The 12,052-nt window shown below is 39.4% G+C and overlaps 1 non-coding gene across 1 annotated transcript; it reads left to right on the plus strand.

The window, feature by feature from the left end:
* Positions 1 to 7,422: 7,422 nt before the first annotated feature.
* TRNAA-UGC lies at positions 7,423 to 7,494 on the plus strand. The gene has a single exon. It is a non-coding gene; the product is annotated as a tRNA-Ala (tRNA).
* Positions 7,495 to 12,052: the final 4,558 nt, after the last annotated feature.

Genomic DNA, 12,052 nt, shown 5'->3' on the forward strand with positions numbered 1-12,052 from the left:
AAATGGTATAAACTCACATAAAATATTTATAAAATACAAAAAAAAATTTTTTTAAGTGTACCACCACCCAGAGATGCCACTGTTAATGTTTAGAAATATCTTCTTTCAGGTAACTTTTTCTGCACATTATAGTAATTAGTTATGGAATCCTCTATTTTTTAAATAAAAATGGTATTACATCATACATTCTGTTTTATATCTTGTCCTTATGCTCAACAATATGTTGTGGATCTTTTCATGACATTAATTTTTTTCATTCAAGTATAGTTGATTTATAATGTTTCAGGTGTACAGCAAAGTGATTCAGTTATACATACATATATATATTATATATATATATATATATATATATATATATATATATATATATATATATATATATATATATATATATATATATATTCTTTTTCAGGTTCTTTTCCTTTCTAGGTTATTACAAGTTATTGAATATAGTTCCCTGTGCTATATAGCAGATCTTTGTTGTTTATCTATTTTATGTATAGACTGTGTGTCTGTTAATCCCAAATTCCTAATTTATCCCTTCCCCTTTTCCCCTTTGGTAAGTTTGTTTTCTGTGTCTGTGAGTATGTTTCTGTCTTGTAAATAAGTTTATTTGTATCATTTTTTTAGATTCCACATGTAGGTGATATAATATGATATTTGTCGTTCTCTGCATGACACTAAATTTTAATTCTACATCATTACCTTAGTAGTTGTATACTATTTCAAGAAACCAATTACCTTATTTATTAAAAATCTCTTGTAGATGAACGTTTGGACTAAATTCTTTTTTTCCTGTTATAACAACACTGCAGTGAATATCCTTGTCCACTGGCATTTTCTTATTCTCAAGTAAAATTACTGTGTGAAAGTTCACTGTTTTAAGACTTTGGATATAATTGCTTTCCAGAAAGTTTCCACAATTATACCCAGAGTATGTGTATACTTAATGCTTGTTTTCTAACACTATTACCAAAATTAGATACTTTTGTACTTGATAGACAGAGATGCCTACCTGCTGTGCTATAACATACTAAGTGAATCATACAAAATTGCTGCTACTCAACCTTTGTTGACCTATAAATGACCATTTCATATGAATAAACCTAATAGAAATGTCTATAAACACATTTCATTGTCCTCCTCTTACACATCATTTTGTTAAAGAAAATAATTCAAAGGGAGGGTATAGCTCAGTGGTAGAGCACATGCTTAGCATGCACGAGGTCCTGGGTTCAATCCCCAGTACCTCTTCTAAAAATAAATAAATGAATAAACCTAATTACCTCTGTCAAAAAAAAAAAAAAAAAAGACAATAAAGAAAATAATTCAAGCAGTCACAAATTCTTAGAGATTTACCTCCTTAATAGCCACCAACTCAAGTCTAAAAATCCCAACCCTACGTAGTTGCCAGGATGATGTACCTACACATAAACAAAGCTGGCCATGCCATTCTCCAATAAATACTCTTCAACGTCTCCTTGGTATGTGGTGCTGTCACCTGCTGAAATGAAAAAAAATGGGGAGGATTATGTTTATGGACGTGGGAGAATGAAATTAGAGAAGTTCCATTTTGGTCGTGTTAAATTTGAGACAGTGTGAAATAACCGAGCAGAGAGGTCAAATAGCCAGTTAGATATATGATCCCAGAGTTCAGAGCCGAAATCTTAGCTGAACACAAAAATTGGGATAACATCGGTCTAGGAATGGCATTTGTCCCTATAAATATACCTACTCCTCTCTCTACAGAGCACTTGGTGTGCACTGGTTGAGTGACTTTACCCGAAGCAAACCTGTTCAGGATGACGAAAGGCTTTCTCCCAGACTGACAACAAGTGTAATTTATTAAGGAACATTTATATGCTCAGAGGAAAGAGGACATGTGACTCCTTCCCACCCCGAGGGAGACACAACAAAAGTAATCGCAAAGATCAGTTAAGAAGTTGGCTAAATTTTTAAGAAAAATCTTTAAAGGAATGTCCCTTTTTTTCAACCTCTGTCACTACTTCATCTCAAGAGCCGCTGTTTGTTGTTTAAGTTGCTTTGGAAATGACTCCACCTTGATTTATGAGCTGTGAGGCAATGCTATACCTCGGGAAATGGAAAGATTTCTAGAGGGAGAGTCACTGAATTCTCCACCACCCTTTCCCAGGACTGCAGCTTTGGCATTCTTAACTTCTCTGCCTCACATATAAACTGAGGATAACAATGCCTGCTCTTGTGAGATTTAGAGACTAAATACGTTCACAGTGTAACCCACAACAGACCCTCAGTGACTGTAGGATGCTGCTATCACTGAGAAAGGTGCAGAGTGTTTCCTCTGGAATATGGCAATACATTCGCACGACATTAATGGCTAATTTATGTGTCTGCACTCAGCCCTGGAGGGTTGTGGGGAAACAGGGGGAGGGCATCGAAAGCTCTGCCGTGTGTGAGGGGGACTGAATCTTTCCTAAAGTGTCCCCACCATGTCTGTACGTGGGCACATCCACATCGATTACTTCTTTTTTTGCTGTCGAAATTCAAGACACATCTAGGGACAGCAGAAATAAACAGGAACATGTGCTAGTGATGGAATGGACAGGCTCTGCCCTTGTCCCCGGTGCCTGGGTTAGTGAGGGGAAAAACTGCACGTGTGGAAGCTTCTTCCCCCACCCCGCTCCAGAGTAAGTATCTTAAAAACAAACAAACAAACAAAAACCCAAATAAACAAAAGAACAACCCTACCACTTGGAGGTGAGGATTTCAAGTGATTCTGCATTTGGGGGCAGAGGCTGAACTATTTTTTTTTCCATTTGTTCTAGAAGGAAACCTATGTTATCTTAGTCATGTATCAGGTTTTATCATGTATGAGTGTGCTGTATTCGTGGGAAAGACTTGAAACAGGGAAATCATCTCAACGCAGGTGTTTCAGGCAGTGGGCAATGACATGTGGGCAGAGCTAGAAATCTGCAGATCTTGGGGAGATGCTGGGTGTCCCCTCCACCTCTGACTGGAATCAAGGAGGGGCAGAGACCCAGCCAGGACAGGGACAAGGGGCTCCCATGGGAGAGTCCTCTTTAGAGAAAGACAGCCATTAGGAGACTCCTGGGAAAGGCACAGCTCCTGGATTTTGGTAGTGATACCTGATTTTGACTGTTTTTTATTTTCATCGGGTTCTACTTACCACAACTACCATCAACAGTCATAATAATAAAGGCTAGCACTTTTAAAGTACTGTTCTAAGCACTTTGCATAAACGAGCACATATAATCCTCACACTCTAAGAGGAAAGTACTCTTATCACGCCTGCTTTTCAGATGAGGAAACGGAGACACAGAGAGATTAGGTGACTTGCTTAGGTCACTCTGATAAGAGGTGTCTTTCCTGCATTATAATACTCATTTATGTGAAAGCCAAGCCTTTGCTAAACTGTTACTGAACACTTGAGTCTAGTGCTAGCTGAGTTTCAAGGAATTGAGGTCGGAGCTGTGCCGGCACTTCGGGTAAATCAGTGTGGGTCGAAGAGCAAGAATAAAAAGGAGATGATGAAATAGGGAGACTGAGTATAGAATGTAGAATGTTCTTTTAAGAACCTTGGCAGAGAAGGAAATGGCTGAGATGGGACTATAGCTAGAGGGAGACAAATGGTCAACAAGTATCTCTCTCTTTAGGATAAGAAGTACTTGGGCATATTTCGAAGCTGAAAAAAGTGAAGTGGGAGAAGGACTGAAGATATGAGAGAGAAAGGGGATAATTACAAGATCCTCCCACTGGAGGTGGGAGGAAGTAGAATTAAGAATTCTGGTGATGCAGCCCTTGGACCCGGAGTGACATGACTGACCCGAGTGCCTGGAGGGATGGAGGGAAGGAGGAATGCAGGTGATCAGTGAGTAATGTGGTTTTCAAAAAGGAGATATAATTCATACCTGATGACTTTCATTTTCTTGATGAAATAAGACACGTCTTTGACAAGGGTGAAGACTGTGGAGTCTGGGAAGGGAATTATAGGAGAGAAGATTTGAAACAGTTGCTTAGTGGTAAGGGGGCTGACAAGAATAAGAAAAAAGGATTTTTTTCCCTTTTTTTTCCTTGTTGAAGTATAGTCGGTTTATAAAGTAGTGCCAATTTTTGGTGCACAGCATAATGCTTCAGTCATACATATATATACATAAATTCCTTTTCTTATTCTTTTTCATTATAGGTTACTACAAGATATTGAATACAGTTGTTCCCTGTGTTATAGAGTAGAAATGTTGTTTATCTACTTTATATATAGTAGTTAGTATCTGCAAGTCTCAAACTCCCAATTTATCCCTTTAAAGGATTTTTGAAAGCTGTTGAGGGTCCAACTTGGGAGGAGACCAGGAGTTTGTAGTGGATCCAACATATTCTGTTGTGTGATTTGCAGCAACATTCAGCAGCATTAGTGACAGACTGCCAGATGATCCAGGGGTTTTGCTGGGCTGGGCAAGGGAAGGACAGGGATTTAAGGAGCTGAGAGTGTCTGTGAGAAAGAATGTGGTTTAGGGAATCAATCCTGTGGCCTGAGTCACATGAAGAAGTTAGACAAGGAGAGGGCTGTGAGGTTGGGAGAAGTGAAGGCATATGTCACAGGTTTAGTCAGAAGCAGGTGTAAGGGGGACCAAGATGAGAGAACGTGAGATTGTGGCCAGAGATGGGGATATTAGAGCTTCAGATTTCAGAGGTGAAACCCGTCTGGGTGATGACAAGGTCTTGGTGGTGGAGACACAAGCAAGTAGGGGAGATGGAAAGAAGAAACCATTGGAGAGAAAGATACTAAGACCCTGAGGATGGAGCTGAGTGTGTGCTGCCCACATGGACACTGCAGTGACCCCAGAACTGACAGCAGGACATGAGACGGAGAGGAAGGCTATGGTCTCTGTGCCCATGTCCTCTGAGAAGGTGGGGAGTGACCAGGATGTCAAGAGAGGGCAGTGATGAGCCAGGTGGCATGAGCCACCAAGCAGGCAGCCTTAGCTATGGAAAAGGGGAGAGTGCAGCAGCAAAGCCTTGTGGTCAAGGGCATAGGTAGGTTCTGGAGCTACATGAACATGGATTCTGATCCCAGTTCTGCCTCTTAGAAGTTGTGGGACTTGGGCCAAGTTATGCAGTGTTGTGGTCCTTCGTTTTCTCGTCCACAAAGTCGGGTTAATAATACATATTGTGACACCCAGTTGTAATGTGGGCAGCACAGTCCTGACACATGATAAGCATCTGATAAAAGGCAGCCTCCTCTGCCTGGAATGCCCTTATTTTCCCATTTATTGAAATTCCTACTCTTCTGTTAGGACACTGATCAAGCATCAAATCAACAGCAGTTTTCTGTATTCCCTGACGTCAACCTGCCCTTTCTCCTCACTGACTCCCACTAACTCTTTCTCCTGCAGTTATAGTTCTTATCACTCTCTGCATTCTAGTTATTTCTGGACGTGTCTTGCACGCTGACTGGATTACAAAGTTATGGAGAGAGAGAGTAATGGCTTGCTTGTCTGTTTCAACCAAATGTTTAATAAATATTTGTTGAATTTTACCCATTTCCTTCACCATTGTTATCCTAATCATTTAAATTAAAACTACATTATAAAGCTTAAAATTGATCAAAAGAAACAAAAACTTTTAAAATTGATGACAAAAATCTTGATGCCGGAAACTCTAAACACAAAGCCTAAGGACTTTAAGAGAAAGATTGTGAAAAAAAAAAATGTGACAATGAGTATATGTATGTTCATGTATAACTGAAAACTTGTGCTCTACACTGGAATTTGACACAACATTGTAAAATGACTATAACTCAATTAAAAAATGTTAAAAAAAAAAAGAGAAAGATTGTGAGATCATACCTATAAATTATGAGTTTGATCTGGGATCAAAAGAGTTCATGTGAGAGAGTCAAGTCATTCATAACCTTAACTGACAGTAAAAATATGTTCTAAAATCAGTGTGTTATAATTCAACATGTATGTTTTATTTTAAGCCAATGCTTTATTTTCCATTGCACCTTAAGCCATATAGTAATCTCTATTCATTTCAGGCAAAGGAAACATTAAAGAATTTTATTGTCTTACCAGAATATTCAAGAATGCCCTGAAAGATAGAAATCAGATATTCATTAAAATCTTCTTAACGGTAAGCATATGGCCAAACAAGGAGGACACTTTCCCCTTCTATGTACATAAAAAGCCACAAAAAGGAAGGAACTATTGATACACAGAACATGGATGAATCTCAAAAACAGTATGCTGAAGAAAGGGAGCCAGACACAAAAGAGTAAACCCTGATGATTGCATTTATATAAACTTCTAGAAAAGGCAGAAAACCTTGGTTGTCTGGGAGCTGGGGAATGACTGACAAGGGGCCAATGGAACATTTGAGGATGATGGAAGTGATCTATATTTCCATAGGCATGTGGGTAACCTGGGTATATGCACTTGTCCAAATTTACAGAGCTGTGCATTGAAAATGGGTGCATTTTATCTTAAATAAGTTATACCTCTATAAAGGTGATTTTAAAATACATTTTATAACTCTCATATAAAGCAGGTTAATCTGACCCATTCTGTACACACCAGAACCCTCTTGAGAGCTGGTGTTCTCAGAGATGTTTCTAGATAGTTGATGGGCTGGAGGAAGCTTACAATGGATTAATTAACAGGCTGTAAAACAGGCAGTAAAAACAAAATATAGGTTTTTTTCCCAAGGCCAGAATTCTCTTTTCTCCTCCTGTTAGATGGAAAGAGACATAGGAAGCAAACACTGAGGGTGGATGAAGGCTTTTTCCTGACAAGGTCACACATGTGGGTCCTTCCTGATCCATGGCAATCCCAGGCCAATGGAAGGCTTCTGGAGAGCTTTGAGAGCAGAGTTGCACGGAGGACCCACAATCCAGGAGCTAGAGACAAACCCCAAGATGTTGTATAACACATTAAACACATTTAAGACTGGTTATACTCTGTGAGCTACCATAAGATCTTGTATATATTTCCCTGTGCTATACTGAAAAATTGTGCTCTACACTGGAATTTGACACAACATTGTAAAATGATTATAAATCAATAAAAAATGTTAAAAAAAAAAAAAAAGACTGGTTATACTGAGCAACAATTGGTAACAGTTGAAAATCAAAGAGCTCTTTCATAACTTATATTTGATGGGTGTTTCTTAGCATCCTTTTACACATGGCTTATCTAGCTAAGTAGAATTATAAACTTTATCAAATTTTGTACTTCATTATTTTAAGACAGCTTTTTTTTTTTTTAATGGGTGGAAAAATTCTCCGGTCCTATGTCTGGAAGGAATCCATCTGTTTGGACCAGAAGGCTTCGTCCAGGCACCACCAAGAGTTGCAAACCAACTGGCATAGCCCAGGGTGGAAAGGCTTTAGAAGGAGAACCTGGCCAGCCTTAATCAATAGAACTGGGGGAAGGTATAGCTCAGTGGTAGCGTGCATGTTTTGCATGCATGAGGCCCTGGGTTCAATCCCCAGTACCTCCATTTAAAAAAAAGAAAAGAAAAGAAAAAAAGATGGGCCACATAAAATAATTAATTAATTAAAAAATAAAAGAAAACAGAATCATCAAACACGAAGCTGGCATTTTAGAAAATGCTGTTTTCTGTGCTCCCCAATGGGTTTCATTTATCTTTGATTATTTTCATCTTCCACACTGGGGAGCAGGGATCCTAGTTTGTATCTCTCAGAATACCTACCACACTCCAATTTGGCCCCCAGCACCATAGTGCTTTCTTTCTATTGAGTATTTTATTCATGGTCTTGAAGCTTGTCCCCACTTCCTTGTCTCCAACCTTGGTTATGGTGGTTTCTAACATCCTGAGTACACCCTTCTCTTTAACTAATCCAGCCCTAGGACTCCATATTTCTGCACAGTCCCCGATGGGCAATCACACCCCCTCTTCTTTCCCACCCCCAGCCAGACGGCCTGAGGCCCTGTGGCTTTTCCTTGGTGCTGCTAATACCCCCGTGTGCATCTTCATTCTCCAAAGAGATTCTGCTTTGGTAGCCAGCATAAACAGGGAAGGCTAAGCTCCTTGTGGCCCAATGCAGGTATATGTAGCTGCAAACACCAGGAGGGGCGTCCCAGAACACCAACATAGAGATTAGATTTTTTTCAAAAAGTAACACTATCTGAGAGTAATAAGTGTCTGTAACCTCACCTATATCTGACATCCATACCCAAGCGGATCTGGTGATTCTTTATATCCCAAGGGTCCCCACTGTGAACTGAATCACACCAGGCTCCCAGGGATGACAGGAGATTTGGGCTTGGGGCGGCAGGCAAGTCCCCACACAGTGCAAAGAAGTTGTACTTAGTTTTTTGGGTTTTTTTTCCAAAAAGGAACTTTCTCTTACCTAATAGAATTTACTCAGAAAATTGATTCTGATTCTCAATTCTACACTGGCAGTCCTACACTTCAAAGAGGATGTAGTAATTTTCTTTCCCCCAAATTCTCATTTCCACTAATTCTAAAGATCTGGGGAGTTGATACACATTCTGAGAGAAGCCGTCTTCCCTGTTGTAAAAAATATAAAGATGTTTTCTTTCTATAAAAATTAAAGACCAGCAGCTGTTCTTCCTACTCTATTAAGAATGACACGTAAAATACAATCTTGTAATGGCTGCGCTTCCAAAACAGAAGAGACGATCTAGGACGTGAATTTTTTGTGGGGTTTTAGAGGCCATTTTGGCCATATTCATCAGGTCACTTTACACGCCATTCAGCACAAACCCGGCAGCTGGAAAGCTGCACAGCTGCTGACTGGAGCAGAAAAGAGAAAACATTTTTTTCTCCACGTGAGGTGGTGAAAGCATGAGATCGTTCTGAAAGAAAAATGGCTTTCAGTTGTTATTAACTCTCCTATGAAGGAAGCACGGGTAGGGGGATTCTAAATAAATGCAGAGCCAAATAATGTACAATGATTTCAAAGATGTATTCTGTCTTTATTCAAATAAGGGCGAGCCTTAGGTTCTAGAAGCTCCCACTTCTGGTTCCCGTAATAATTTTCATACATGCACAAACCCTTGTCTAATCCAGTCTGAGGCTTGGTGTCTGACAAAGTCTCCAAGTTACACCTTTTAGAAAGACACGATTATTATCTGTCAAACATTAGGATTATAAACAGAAAATGCCCATTTCCCTTAATCATCTCACACGGCCCTCACATTCCCTCTGCACTGTTCTTTCAGCCACCACATCTGTGTCATTAAAGGAGAACTGGAGTCGGTGATTTCAGTCCTGCGCTGTTGTCCTTGATCCACACTGTTCTGACCTCCAGGCATCCCCCAGCCCTGGCTGCATCCCCTCCCTGTTTTCACTCTGACTTTACCCTTCTAATTGACACTCTACACCCTTTTCCTACCCATGTAGTGTCTCCTCCCAGCAGAGATTCTGATCCTGGTTAGAAGCACCCCTTCCCAACCATCTTTGCTGTAGCTCTTCCTGTTTATTTTACCCTTCCTGCAGAAATCAGGCAAAAAACAAATTGTGAAAAAGTATGTATATGCTTACTCTGATCTTTTCAGGAAGTAATGAGTACAATTTATTCACTGCAGAATTTCAAGCATGTCGGAAATTGCATAGACTAGAACAATCTTTCCAGCACCCTTCCTAGTAATGTTCACCGGCTGTTTGTCTTGGTTCCAGCAGGTCAATGGGTTGATCATTCTCTAGGTGGCTCCTAAACCCTTTCCTAGGTGGTGACAATTATTTCAGCATTTATCATTTGTGACACAGTCATTTCCCTGAATGACCACTTGCACAGACCCACATGCAAACTCCACACAGCTCTTCTGGTCGCTCTGTGAGTCTCTGGTGACCTTCTGGTTCATTAACCAGATCAACATTTGACTGTATAAACATGATGGCTACCATCTGCAGACTTGGAAAAGTCATTGTGCACTTTCTCTTTTATTTCATAAATATATGAAAAAGTCTGAGGTTCTGTTCCAATCTTATTTCAATTAAAAAAAATCTAGCCTGTGCTTAGAAAAGATTCCAGTCATTTGGCCAACCAGTCAATCAACTTGAGTTTATCAAGAATGAGCATTAATGTGCAGGGGATTGTAGAGATCAGGAGAACATTTACGTCTGACCAGTTTGTCGAGACTGGAAGTTTGAGTCACAGTTTTTGGCTCAGAGGGTGCCCCTCAGTGTCTGCCTAGGAATATAAATAATGCTGACTGTTCAGCAGTTTTCTGTGAAGCACAGTGTTCCTATAAAAGTAAAGCTGCATAATTTGGTCAATAAGCCCACACTTTCATTCCACCCCTTCCTAGTGGTTTAGCTTCACCTCTTCTGTTAATAGGTTACTGTATCCTGTTTATCCACTTACTCATTTTGAAAACCAGTTTGGGAGTTGGAATCTCCCTTGAGCTTTTCCTCTAAGGGTAATTCTGGAGAAAAGCATATTCTTCCTCGTCTTAAAAAAAAATATATCAGAAAATGAACAAGTAGCAGCAACAAGCTCTGAGTAGCTTCTATTCTTCAAATAGCTTCTTAGGATTGTATTTGGATCCCCCTCAAAGGAGTTCTTCCTTTGCTTGGGAAGCCTGTCTGATTTCAGATTGTTCCTGACCTGGAACATTTTCAGAAGTTCTTGCCAACAAAGCATGGTCTCCAGCCACCTGGGAGCCCCTGATGCCACCAGAAAAGCTCTCTGTATTTTCTCAAAAGGTTTCTTACTTGTCCTCTACAAGAGCATTTCGTTTTTAACACAAAGTGTTTTATTATTATTATTATTGAAGTATGGTCAATTTACAATGTTGTATCAATTTCTGGTGTACAGCATAATGTTTCAGTCATATACATATGTACATATATTCCTTTTCATATTCTTTCTCATTATAGGTTATTACAAGATATTGAATAAAGTTCCCTGTGCTGTGCAGAAGGAACTTGTTGTTTATCTATTTTATATATATTTAGTATTTAGTATCTGTAGATCCTGAATTCCCAATTTATTCCTTCCAAGTCTCCCCTTACTCCTCCGGTAACCGTAAGTTTGTTTTCTATGTCTGCGAGTGTGTTTCTGTTTTGTAAATAAGTTCATTTGTGTAATTTTTTTTAGATTCCACATGTAAGTGATATCATATGGTATTTTTCTTTCTCTTTCTGGCTTACTTCACTTAGAATGACGATCTCCAGGTCCATCCATGTTGCTGCAAATGGCAATATTTTATCCTTTTTTATGGCTGATTAGTATTCTATTGTATAAATATACCACGTCTTCATTATCCATTCATCTGTTGATGGACATTTAGGTTGTTTCCACATCTTGGCTATTGTAAATAGTGCTGCTATGAACACTGGAGTGCATGTATCTTTTCAAATTAGAGTTCCCACCAGGTAAATGCCCAGGAGTGGGATTGCTGGATCATAGGATAGGTCTATTTTTAGTGTTTTAAGGAACCTCCATACTTGTTCTCCATAGTGGCTGCACCAAACTACATTCCCACCAGCAGTGTAGGAGGGTTTCCGTTTCTCCACACTCTCTCCAGCATTTATTATTTGTGGACTTTTTAATGATGGCCATTATAACTGGTGTGAGGTGATACCTCATTGTAGTTTTCATTTTCATTTCTACAAGAGCGTTTCTAATCAAATCTTCTCCTTTGCAGAGAGTGAAGTTGACTGCTGGATGAAGGAGAAGTTAAGACTGTGGGCTCCAGAGCCAGGTTACCTGGTGTGAATCTGGGCTCTGTAAGATCTCGGGCAAATTAATGTATTTCCATGTTTCCCTTTCTTCGGCTTCAATGTGATGATAATAACAGAATAGTCCATCACAGGGCTGTTCTAAGGATAAAATGAGTTAATATAGAGGAAATGCCTAGAATAGTGTAGGACATAGCAAGTGTTAATATTTACAAGTATTAGTATTATTTAGAAAAAATAGAATATATCAATTGGAAGACCACTCCACTTGACATCAAACCTACAAACTAACTTGCATTTACTTGGATCCTGTCCTCTGTCCTCCTATTGTCAACAGAGAGAATCTTTTAGGCTATTTAAGGTTAATTTCTCCCCCTGTACATCA

The sequence above is a fragment of the Camelus ferus genome, chromosome 8 (genome assembly GCF_009834535.1).
Source record: "Camelus ferus isolate YT-003-E chromosome 8, BCGSAC_Cfer_1.0, whole genome shotgun sequence".
Taxonomy (NCBI): Eukaryota; Metazoa; Chordata; class Mammalia; order Artiodactyla; family Camelidae; genus Camelus; species Camelus ferus.